Consider the following 13,436-nt stretch of genomic DNA (forward strand, 5'->3'; position numbering starts at 1 on the left):
GAGCGCTGACCTGGACTCAGACGCACTCAGGGTTGACATTGCCAAAAATCCAGCCAATAATTGTCGGTAACTGCAATCCCTGCACCCACCATCCCTGCTCTGAAATCACACACTGGGAAGCAGAGGCTCAGAGCCACACAGAGTCCCAGCTGCCCGCTTCTCTGACCATTGCAAAACCAGCAGAACCAGAGAGACACTGTCATCCCTCAGCAAGCATGGATGGTTGGTTCCAGGACCCTCCTGGGATGCTAAAGTCTGGAACATGAAATGGCATTGCATTTCCATATAGCACATGCACATCTCTTTTTAAGTTAAATTACCTCTGAATTATTTAGAATGCCTAATTCAATGTAAACACCATGCAAATAGTTGTTATGGAGGGCACTTTGATATTTGCAGCAACTTTTTGAAATACTCTCAAACTATACAGTTTATGGAAAGACGGCAAGAAAACAAAAAGTCTGCACATGTCCAGTACCGATGCAATCGCTATAGGCCTAACTATACCTTTGATCTGTAATGGGTTCGATCTGCAGATCTGCCCATCCAGGACCCAACTTTCCTGGGTGCCCCTGAGATGAAGAAATTGGTATCAGTTCTGGGCGCAGCACCAGGTGTGTGTGTGTGCACACACACTTCCACTTATCTGCAAACCATTAGATAACTCAGAGCATGACAGCACAATGTGACAGTGGCCTGGGTTCAGTGCAGTGGCTCCCTGACTGGGAGCCATGCCTGGAGCTTCATCTCCAGCTGCCCAGGCAGGAGGAGTAGGCGAGGAGGCTGTGATTTTAAAGAGAGGGCTTCTAGGGAAGAGAATTCCCTACTTCTGAATTTAGCTTAAATGTTCTTTGAGCAGTAAGAAGCGCCTAATCTGTGAGATTTACTAGAAGACAGCGTCTTCACTCCAAATGCCACCAGGCTTGTACTTCTCAGCGGTCCCCACCCAGCTGGAATAACTGCCAGTGTAAAATGACTCTTAACAGATTCCGTTCGGCTCTGCATGCTCACCACACGTGTTTGGAAAGGCACATCTTTGTGTTCTGCGTTCTCTTCATTTCTTTTCAGTTAGGCTTGGGGACTCTGTTCACAGTGGTTTTCCAGAAGCAGAACCCTGCATCCATAGAAAACAACTCCGCACCCACAGAAAACCGAAGCTTCACCCAACACTGCACAGAGCTGTGTCACTTGGAAACAAAGCAGTTTTGGGTGATGTATCACTGGCCATGGTCCTACAGGGGACTAGCCACCTATCCACCATGCTGTGGGGTGTTTCTGGGTCAGATCCTGGGTCCCAAGAGCATCCTGGCAAAGGGAGGAGTCTGCACACTCTGAGCAGCTGTGTGTTCTTGGTCTCCAGGGAGCACCTCACCATGACTACCCCTGTCCACAGCTCTTCAGGGGCCCAGTGCTGTGCCGATGCAGGGTAAGCCGCCACTTAAGATGCAGGCATCCCATATTAGAAAGTCTGCTCGAGACCTAGCTACTCTGCTTTAGTCCAGCTCCCTGCTAATGCACCTGGGAAAGCAGCAGAAGACGGCCCAAATCCCTGGGCCCCTGCACCCACATAGGATACCTGGATGGAGTTCCAGGCTCCTGGCTTTGCCCTGGACCAGCTCTGGCTATTGCAACCATTTTTTTTTTATTAAGATTCATCTATGCATTTTAAAGGCAGAGCCAGGAACAGAGAGAAAAAGAGAAAGTGAGAGAGAGAGAGAGAGAGAGCTCTTCTTCCTCTGATTTACTTCCCAAATGGCCACAATGGCCACGGTTGAGTGAGGCTGAAGTTCAGAACCAGGAGGTTCTCCCAAGTCTCCTCCATGGGTGCAAGGACCCAAGTACTTGAGCCAGCTTCCACTGCTTTTCCCAGGCACATCAGCAGGGAGCTGGACCACAGTGGAACAGCCAGGATATGAATTGGTGCCCATATGGGATGTTGGCAGTGCAGCCAGAGGCTATACCTGCTGTGCCACAGTGCCAGGCCCTGTTTCAACCATTTAGGGCGTGAACTGCCAGATGGAAGATCTCTCTCTCTCTCTCTCTCTCTCTCTCTCCCTTGTCTATGTCACTCTGCCTTATAAATAAATAAATAAATAAATAGATAAATAAGTAAATAAATATTTCTAAAAAAGAACTCTTCAGCCTTGGGGTGAGGAAGGGTGGTGGACCCCACCTGGAGGGCTCCTTGAAGACAGCCCCAGGGGAAAACATTGCACATCTGGTTACCAAACACTGATGTGGGACAACAGGGTAACAACACCTCTCCACGGTGAAGCTATAAAAGCTGGCCAAAAAGCATAGGGCAGTACCTCAAGGACTCTCATGAGTGAACAGTGGCAGGCAGATGGGGAGAGGAGGCAAGAATTCAGAGTAGTTGAAGCTGCTTGTCAGTTCACCCCTTGGCTCTTGAGGTAGGTGCATCCACACAAGTGTATAGCAGAACGAGGTCTCCAAAGCCACAGCTGCCCAGCTGGAGGAACTGAAAAGGGGAGCCCCTGGGAACAGAAAAGAAATGGAGACCTCCCAGAGAGGAAGGGGCTCAGGAGGGCAGCCCCACCAGGTTCTCTGACTCCTGGGCTCCCACGGAACTGCTCACACACAGACAGTGTCCTAATTGGCAGGTCAAGAACCAAGAACAAGGGCAGGCACTGGCATGAGGTGAAGACACCACTCATGACATGGCATTCCGTATCAGAGTGCCGGGGTTTGAGTTCTGGCTCTATCCCTGTTCTTGGTGTCTGCTAATGTGCACCCTGGGGGGTGAGGACCAGTAGCAACAGGTCAAGTAGTTGGGAGAACTGGTTTGATTCCCAGCCCAGCCCAGGCTGTTGTGAGCATTTGGAGAGTGAACTAACAGATGGAAGATTCTCTCTCTCTCTCTCTCTCTCTCTCTCTCTGAATAGAATTTAAGCACAGATTCCTATGAATTTTCAGACTGGCCCCTTGGGGAGCACATGTGGGGAAAGAAGACAGCAGCAATGCAAATGCTTTGAAACCTTCGTCCACAGGAACAGCATACAGACAACAGGCTGGACGGAGCTTGCAACCCAAATGGCACCTGCCAAGAGGAAAATATCCTCCACTGGACACAGACGAGACCAATAGCCTTATATATTCCAAAAGCCAATATAAAATCCAAAACTGCTCAGAATTACAACCAGAAAAAAAGCTCAATTCACAGGGAAAAGATGGTCCACAGACATCACCCCAAAGATAACACAGTTACTGGAATGTTCTGGCAAATTATTCAAAGTAATTACTAGAAAAGTATTCCAATAAGCAACCTTGAACATCTTAAACAATATGGAGAAACAGAATCTCTCAGCAAAGAAATGTACAAGATACAGAAAAACTAAATAGGAATTCTGTGTTCAAATGGACAGTAACTGAAACAAGACTAGTGTCTGTGCATACTAACTGATTGAATAAAAAAGGGAGAGAAAATCCAACATGGGAAGTGGGATACACAGCAGACTCATAGAATGGCAGATGTACTAAACAGCACTCTGGCCTCAGAATCAGCCCTTAAGGCACTCGGATCTGGCTGAAGAGCCCATGAGAATATTTTAGGCATGGAAAGCCAAGACACTCTGGCAAGAAAAAAAAAAAAAAAACCTAAATGAAAGATCTCTGCAAATGAGATCCCAGTAGAAAGAACGGGCCATCAAAGAAGGAAGTACCTTTCTCTGAAGGGAGGAGAGAACTTCCACTTTGACTATGACCTTGTCTAAATAAGATTGAAGTCAGCGAACTCAAGAGACTTCCATAGCCTTGGAAACTCATGACTAGAGCCTATGGAGATTTCTGACACCATAAACAAGAGTGTCAAATTGTTAAGTCAACAACAGGAGTCACTGTGTACTTGGGATCTCTGTCCTTAATGTGCTTTCCAATGTGAATTAATGCTATAACTAGTACTCAAACAGTATTTTACACTTTATGTTCTGTGTGGTTGCAAACTGATGAAATCTTTACTTAATATATACTAAATCAATCTTCTGTATATAAAGATAATTGAAAATGAATCTCAATGTGAATGGAATGGGAGAGGGAGCAGGAGATGGGAGGGGTGAGGGTGGGACGGAAGTTATGGGGGGGGGGAGCCATTGTAATCCATAAATTGTACTTTAGAAAATTATATTTACTAAATAAAAGTTTTTTTAAAAATGGACAGTAACTGAAGTATTACAACAACAATAAACCTCAACAAAGGGCCAGCGCTGTGACATAGTAGGCTAAGCCTCTGGCTGCTGTGCTGGCATCCCATGTGGTCACTGGTTCTTGTCCTGGCTACTCCTCTTCTGACCCAGCTCTCTGCTATGGCCTGGGAAAGCAGTAGAAGATGGTCCAAGTGTTTGGGTCCCTGCATGGGAGACCTGGGAAAAAATTCCTGGCTCCTGGCTTCAGATTGGCCTATATCCAACCACTGTGGCCATTTAGGGAGTAAATAAGCATATGGAAGACGTTTATCTCTGTCTGCAAAACCACCTCTCAAATAAATAAATAAAACCTTTAAAAAAAACACATAATGAATGGGCTCAAGAGGGGAATGCAGATGACAGAAGAATTGGTGAACTTGAAGACATACACAGAAATTACCCAATCAAAATAATAGAGAGAAATATTTAAAAACAACAACAGCAACTGAACAGAGCCTTGGAAATGAAACATTTGTGTTGTCAGCATCCCAGAAGGAAATAAGAAAGAAAGAATATTTGAAGAAATAATGCTGAAAACATCCCAAATTTCGTGAAATACTAAAACCTATAAATCCATGTTCTACAAACACCAAACAGGAAAAAAAACTAAGAAACCCATGATCAGACCACATCACAATCAAACTTCTGAAAACTAGAGACCAAGAAAAAAAAATCCTGAAAGCAATCAAGTCTATACATAATAGAATGCTCTCCTCATTAGTGGGTAGCTGAAGGTGAAAATTACATAGTCTCACAGAGTTTTAATGTGAGTAAAGGGAACCAAATGGTGGCACGATGTTTATATTCCACTTGAAATGGTAAATTACTGATTTTTAGTACATTGTGAAGAGCTAAGTATGCATACTGTGACCACCAAAGCAACCACCATAAAGCATCAAAGAATTATAGTAAAAATCACAACAGATACATCCAAATGGAGCCCTGAAAGAATTTAAACTCAAAACAAGGAAATAAAGTAGAAACAGAACATAAAATAGAGTGAAGAATATAAAACAAAACAAAAAAAGAAAGACCTAAATGCAAATGAACACTAAGAAAATTCAAACTCACAAAAAGAAAGAAAAAAACAGAAGAACATAAAACAGAGTGAGGAAATATAAAACAAAAAATGAAAGACCTAAATCCAACCAAAGCACTAAATGTAAATGGCTTGAATATACCCATCAAATGACAGGGTGAATTTTGTAGACACACACACACATGCCTATAAGAAACTAACTTTAAATATAATGTTATAGGTAGATTAAGTTCAAAAGGATGGAGAAATGTATGATGCAAATACTATTCAAATAAAAGCTGTAGCAGTTGTATCAATAATAGACAGATAAAACACCAAAACAAAAAAAATTACCATAGATAAGGAGACATAATACACAATGAAAGAAGAGTCAGTGCTCCAAGAAAATAGTATAATACTAAATGTATGTACACATAAAAACAAGTACAAATATATAATGAAAAAATTGGAGGGACAGGCAGAGTTAGACAGTGTGAGAGAGAGACAGAGAAAGAAAGGTTTTCCTTTCATTGGTTCACCCCCCAAATGGCCGCTACAGCCCGCATGCTGTGCGGATCCGAAGCCAGGAGCCAGATGCTTCCTCCTGGTCTTCCATGCTGGTACAGAGCCCAAGCACTTGGGCCATCCTCCACTGCCTTCCCAGGCTACAGCAGAGAGCTGGACTGGAAGAGGAGCCACCGGGACAGAATCCGGCACCCCGACTGGGACTAGAACCCAGGGTACCTGTGCCGCAGTCAGAGGATTAGCCTGGTGAGCCCTGGCAGCGGCACCGGCCCTCTTTCTTTCTTTCTTTCTAATTCCTTCCTTCTTCCCTCCCCCCCCCCCCCCAACAAGGAGTCTTAGGCAAGTAAGCTAGATGGAAGGACATTTTTTTTACACTTCTGCCAGCACCATTGCAAGCAGCATGCTGTACCTTTCTGAGAACTGAGCTCTTGTGGGTACCCAGCATTGTTGCTGAGAGACAACGTCCACACAGGGCTCATACCCTGCCTATCTGCCTAACTGTAAACTTCCTATCTCCTCTCTTAGCATTCTCACCTTACTACTCTACTGTTTAGAGATGCGATCTCTATCCTCAAACCTCTCTGTCACTCCAAATTGAATATTCGTAAATCCCTTTCCCTTAAGGTGTAGGGCCTTTGGCTGTCTCAGCTCCTCCTTGCTGGTCTCTGCCAGTAGCTCCCAGAAATCTTAGCCCTTGGCTCTCTCTCCATCTTGGAATGAGATTTGCTGCATACTAGGACCCAAGAAATGTTAAGAGTATGCATGGTTAGGAGCTGCCAAGGTGTGCCGCTGAGACGCCAAGTCTAAAACGAGAGAGCAGGTGGTCACTGCTAGAAAGAGAAAGAAGCATAGTTGTTCCACATTTGCGGTCTTCCCAGAGTATTTTGTTTGCATTCTGGTTCCTATGGAGGAAAGTTAATTCAGTCTGTAGGTAAAAGTGCATAGAAAGAGAAGTTGAGGTGGAGGGAGTGGATGCAGGGGATTATTGTTTGATGGCTGTGTACAGTTACTGCACCGCCCAGTGCAAACAGTCACTGGCTGAGGTGAGTGAAGTCGAAGACTTTTGGGTAATGCTAAATGAGTTGCGGTGATTGCTGCAATAATTTAATCAGCTTTATTATTTTTATGTTCTGAAACCATATGTTTTTCCTCTACCTTTTTCTGCCCTTGCAGAGGCTCTCCCTATAGAGAATCTCCTTTGGGTCATTTTGAAAGCTATGGAGGGACCCCCTTTTTCCAGGCTCAGAAGATGTTTGTGGATGTACCAGAAAATACAGTGATACTGGATGAGATGACCCTGCGGCACATGGTCCAGGATTGCACCGCTGTGAAAACTCAGCTACTCAAACTGAAACGTCTGCTGCATCAGGTGAGTGCAGAGCCAGCATTTTGAGTGCTGACATTTTGATTGTAAAATGGATTGACTTGTCTTTGTTTTAAAAAATGGTCTTTCTGTGGAAACAATGCTTGTAAATAGTACTTTTTTTTGTTTTGACAGGCAGAGTGGACAGTGAGAGAGAGAGAGAGACAGAGAGAAAGGTCTTCCTTTTTGCCGTTGGTTCACCCTCCAATGGCCGCTTCGGCCGGCGCATCGTGCTGATCCAAAGGCAGGAGCCAGGTGCTTCTCCTGGTCTCCCATGCAGGTGCAGGGCCCCAGGACTTGGGCCATCCTCCACTGCACTCCCGGGCCATAGCAGAGAGCTGGCCTGGAAGAGGGGCAACCGGGACAGAATCGGGTGTCCCGACCGGGACTAGAAACCATTGTGCCGGCGCCGCTAGGTGGAGGATTAGCCTGTTGAGCCACGGTGTCGGCCTGTAAATAGTACTTAACACAAACTTGTTGGAGGAGAAAACATGGGAATTTATACGTGTTGGTCTCACTACACAGTACCTAGCATGTATGAGATGCATTGATACTCAGGAAGCCAACCTGCCTCTGTTGCCTTATTTTTATAGTGCCAATATTATCAGGTTGTTGAGAAAAATTAGAACTAGTAGTTGTAAATTGACTAACATAATACATGAGACATAGATGGCATTCAGTAATCAGTGAGTGCTATCATTTCAACTAGGTGGGAATAAAGAGCAATTTCGATTTACATAACGATAATGTATAATTATTCTTTGAGGCCTTTAAGTTGAATTTTTCCCAGTCTTCTCCCTCCCTCCCTGTCTCTCTCTCTCTTTCAAGAAAAATCTAGACTGACAATGGTGATGTGACTTATCTGAAGTCACACAGTGAGCTCATAGTAGAACCTAGCTTTAGAGTGATGAGCACCTTTTTTGTTGAAGCATTTAATGCTTAAAGATAAGGTCAGATGCATGGAAGAAAACCAAGTAATAAATTATTAGTTTTAAATTGTGGCTACTCCTTTTGGTTGTATATCTGTATTTGTAGTTTGTGTGCTAGCCACATTTAGCTTCAAATTATGATTATGACAGACAACCTGACTTCTGTCTGCTGGTCAGTTTTCTTTCCGAGTCACCTTCTTCAGGTTGTATGTATTAGCTTCATGCAGGGACCAAGTTACAGAATTCCTGATGGTTGTCAAAACCGAATTTCATAGTATCTCCATGATAAAGTCTAGATGAGGTTTAAAAATGGGTTTTGCATTAATAACTATGATAAGTGTAAGTATTTTGGCCAAGTCATGTAAATTGGTTCTTATTACTTGGATATGGGTTTTCTACACCACTTCTCTCCATTCTTGTGGATATTGGACTACTTTTTCTGGGCTAAGATGGGAACAAGAAGGTAGAGTCACCTTTTTGGATCTGGGATACTTGGACTCCTCCGATGACTGAAATATGGGGGGTGTACAAGGCTACAATTAATATAACTATAAAGTTAGAGTCAGGTTTGGGTCTCTAGTGTTTCTCTGCTGGTAGGTTTGGGGAAAAGGTTTTCTGATTAGGAGTCAGCATCAAAGGAATGGGGTAAGAAAGGGTGAAGATTAGTTAAAATATGTTGAATATCTATTGTGCACCACTCATTGTGCGAGCTATGTCAATAGCATCTTTTGTATCTGGGTGTTACGGCCCTGAGTCATGAGAAGCATGATTAAATATCATCTAATGAGATCAGAGCACCTGTCAAAATGAGAGAAGGAGCATAATTGAGGAAGAAACAGGTAAATCAGTAACCAATGATTAATTAGTAAATAAAAAATGAAAAAGTGCTTTTTGAGGTACTTTATATGAAGTTGTAATTTTATTGATTTTTTTTTTTCACTGTCATTATGAACTCTGAAAATTTAGGTAGTACACACTGACCCTAGTTTTGGTTTAAGCTGTGGAAAAGAAAGTGAAGGAAACTGTAGAATTGTTTCTAGAGCATCTTTAAAGTTTCCCAAATACGCCAGCGCCATGGCTCAACAGGCTAATCCTCCGCCTAGCGGTGCCGGCACAACGGGTTCTGGTCCCGGTCGGGGTGCCGGATTCTGTCCCAGTTGCCCCTCTTCCAGGCCAGCTCTCTGCTGTGGCCCGGGAGTGCAGTGGAGGATGGCCCAAGTGCTTGGGCCCTGCACTCCATGGGAGACCAGGATAGGCACCTGGCTCCTGCCTTTGGATCAGCGTGGTGCACAGGCCGCAACGCGCCGGCCGCGGCGGCCATTGGAGGGTGAACCAACGGCAAAGGAAGACCTTTCTCTCTGTCCTCTGTCTCTCTCTCTCTCACTGTCCATTCTGCCTGTCAAAAAAAAAAAAAAAAGTGTCAGCATCCTGAGTAGGAGCCCTGTAAGTTTAGGAGTTGCTAAATGATTGCCATGTGGTGACAGAGAACCACAGAAAATCCAGTGCACTCATGCTCCTGTATCCCCACAGTATTCTCATCACTGCTATTACTCAACTTCTTCATTTTTGTCATGTGAATAGAAAATAGGAATATTTAGTTGTGGTTTTAATTTGCATTCCTCTAAATACCAATAAAGCTAAAACTCTTTGTATGTTTGTTGGATACATGTTATAAGTATATAGGAATATGTATTTGTGGTTGGATACATATATTATAAGAATATAGGAATATTTAATTGTGGTTTTAATTTGCATTTCTCTAAATACCAATAAAGCTGAAACTCTTCGTATGTTTGTGGACTGTTTGTTACTTTGCCATGTCTTTGTGTGTAAGAGATTTAGAGTTTTTTGTATATTCTAGATGTAAGTGTTTTGTTGGATACATATGTTATAAGTGTCTTCCTGGATTCTGTCACCAGCTTTTTCACTCTGGTATGCTTTTGATGACTAGAGGTTCTTAAGTCTAATGCAGTTGAATTCATCAGACTTTTTTTTTTTAATTTGTGCTTTTAGAAATCTTTGTTTTGAGAAATTCTTTCTTTCTCTGAAGTCATAAAAATATTCTCTAGTCTTTTCTAAGAATTATTTTGTCTTTGTGAGTTTTGACAGTTCAATCTCAGATGCCTTGGAAGTGATTTTGGCATATGTAAGATGTGAGGTAAAGATCTGCTTTCATTTGTTTTCATCTGATAATCAGTGGGTTCGGGGTTGAAAGTACTGAGTCCCTTCCTTGTCCTCTAATACTCAGTGCCTGCTCTTTAAAAAATCAGGTATTCGTTATATAGGACACTGTCTTGGTGCCAAATTATACAGTCTAAGTGCTGCTTACCTTTACATCATCATCATTTCCTGTCTTCCTCAGAAGTGTCCTCACTATTCTTAGTCCTTTGCTTTTCCCTAAAATGCTGGAATTACTCCTTGTGTCCTGTGATAAACACTTTTCGGATTTTGATGGGAATAGCATTAAACCAAGAGATCGATGTCAGGGAGAATTGTCATCTTATGGTACTTGGAATCTGTATCCAAGAACATGGTATATAAGTATTGGTGTTGTTTATAAATAAGTTTTTCAGTGAGATTTTATACTTTTTTCCATAAAGGACTGGTATTGTTTTGTTATATTTATATCTAATACTTGAAGATTTTGTTGTTGTTATAAGTGCTAACATTTTCTAGTGGACTGTTTTGATGTACAGACATGAAATTGACTTGTGTATTCTATTTGAATCCAGCAGCTTTGATAAAATTATTACTCTAATAATTTATCCATAGATTTTTGGGGAAATTTTTATGTAAATGAGCATACCATCTGCAGTAATGATAGTTATGGTTTTTCTTTCCATTGATTGTATTTTTCTTGGCCTCATGCACTGGCTGAGAATTTGAGTGAAATATTGAATTATTCCTATCTTGTTCTTGAAGTTGACAGGAATGATTTCAATATTTGATTGATAAATTTGATACTTCCTATATCTCTTCTTGTGAATACATTTTGTGAAGGGAAGAAAATTTGCTTTACTTATTTTTCATGTTACGTTTTTTGGAGACATTCTCATTCTTACAGTGACATTCCAAGCACGGTTTCAATAATGTTTTTCTTGAGTATATTCTAGTGAGTAGCCTGCATCACTTTGAAACACTTAAGTGTGCGTTTCCTATAAGTAAGGATATTCTGTGGTAGAAACACAGGGAAGTCATCACAATCAGAAAATCCACACTGATAAATCACTAGCTTATAATCCCCAGGGGCTATTAATGGTCTTGCCGTTTGTTACGGTAGCATCCTTTTTTGCAAAAAGACCCATTTTAGAATCATATAGTGCATTTAGGTATCATGTCTCTGTAGCTTGCCTCAGTCTGCAGCTGACCTTTTAGTTTTCCCTTGGCTTTGGTGACCTTGACAGACATTGTGTAATATTATAGAGCAACTATAATATTACACAGACTGCTCCTCCATTTGGGTTTGTCTGTTGTAGCAACAAGATTGGATTCAGGTTCTGCATTGTTGACAGAAATGGCACAGCAACCAAGCTGCTCTGTTCTCAGTTCATCCCATCAAGTGGCACATGTCCAAAAGTGCTGGTAACTTTGAAGGTGCTGACAGCTAGCCTTCTCGACTGTAAAATTACTCTTTGCCCCTTCATAATTAGAGGATATACTGGCTAAATGAAGAGAGAAAATAGATCAACTGAGGCTCCTGCATGTGCTAAGTTACCAGCTAGTGATGGGTAAACAGTTCAGCCTGTGCCTGCACCGGCTTCTACTATTGATGAAGCAAGCAGAAGAAAAGACAGTGGGAGGAGTCAAATGTTTATATTGTTTATATGGGGAAAAGCTATATCAGGGGCCCCAATTATTAATGGGACTAGTCAGTTTCCGAAGCCTCCAATCATGATAGGTATTACTATGAAGAAAATTATTACAAAGGCATGTGCGGTGATGATTACATTATGAATTTGGTCAACTCCAAGTAAGGTTCCCGGTTGGCCTAATTCTACTCAAATCGATAGACTGAGGGCTGTCCCTACTATTCCAGCTCAGGCCCTGAATAAAAGGTATAGAGTTCCGACGTCTTTATGATTGGTAGAGAATAGTCAACGGTTAATGAACATAAGTAGGGGTAAAATGGCTGAGTAAGCATTAGACTGTAAATCTAAAGACAGAGGTTGAGCCCTCTTTTTACCAAGCCCTGAGGTGAAATTTTCATGTTGAATTGCAAATTTAAAGCAGCAGCTTCAATTCTGCCAGGGCTTCTCCCAGGTTTTTTCTCTTACGGCGGGAGAAGTAGATTGAAGCCAGTTGATTAGGGTATTTAGCTGTTAACTAACATTTCGTGGGGCTGGATCCCACCAATCTAGGGGTTTCCAGCTTAATTAAGGCACCTGGTTTGCGTTCAGAAGATGTGAAGTTGATTTGCAGTCCTTAAGCAGGAGGTAAGTGTAACTTACTTGCTTAGAGCTTTGAAGGCTCTTGGTCTGTGTAACCTAGACTCCTCCTGGGCTTAGTTTAACACTGAAAATATTGGTGTTAGGGGAAGGAGTATTGTTGATAGAACAATTAGTGGAGCTATGAATAGTATGCATTTCATTGACTCAAATTGTCTTTTTATTTTTAGGTTGTTGGTTGTTGGGAACATTGTTAGTGAGGAAGAGTAGATGAGGCGCAAATAGAAGTATGAGTTTAGAAGAGCCAGTATAGCTATTATGGTTGGTATGATGATATTGCCATTTTTTGTTAATTCTTGAATGATAATTCATTTAGGAATAAAACCTGTTAGTGGAGGTAAGCTTCCTTGTGATATTAAGGTAACTAAGATGGCTGAGACTATTAGTGGGGTCTTATTTCATATTTGTGATAGTGAAAGGGTTGTTGTGTTTGTGTGATAAATAAATATTATGAATATGGGAATTGTTAGCAGGATATAAATAATTAGATTTAGAATTATGGTATTTGGATTGAATGTAATGATGGCTGCTATTCATCTTATGTGGGCAAGTGAGCAGTACGCTAAGATTTTGTGGAGTTGAGTCTGGTTAAATCCCCCTCAGCCACCAGCTATAATTGATAGGATAGCTATTAGTATTATTATGGTTGAGTCGATTGATGGGGAGATTTGGTGTAAGATGGATAGGGGTGCCAGTTTTTGTCATGTGAGAAGAATGAGGCCTGATTTCATGGGGACTCCTTGGGTTACTTCTGGAACTCAGAAGTGAAAAGGAGCTATCCCTAATTTAATGATTAATGCTAGTGTAATTATAATTGGAGTAAAGTGATTTTGTGGATTGATTATTGTTCATTGGCCGGAGTCAGGAATGTTAAGTGTAATTGCTATTATTAAGATTATTGATACTGTTGCTTGCATTAAGAAATACTTAGTTGCGGTTTCTGTTGATCATGGTGTG

This window comes from Lepus europaeus, chromosome 17 (genome assembly GCF_033115175.1).
Source record: "Lepus europaeus isolate LE1 chromosome 17, mLepTim1.pri, whole genome shotgun sequence".
NCBI classification, from domain to species: domain Eukaryota; kingdom Metazoa; phylum Chordata; class Mammalia; order Lagomorpha; family Leporidae; genus Lepus; species Lepus europaeus.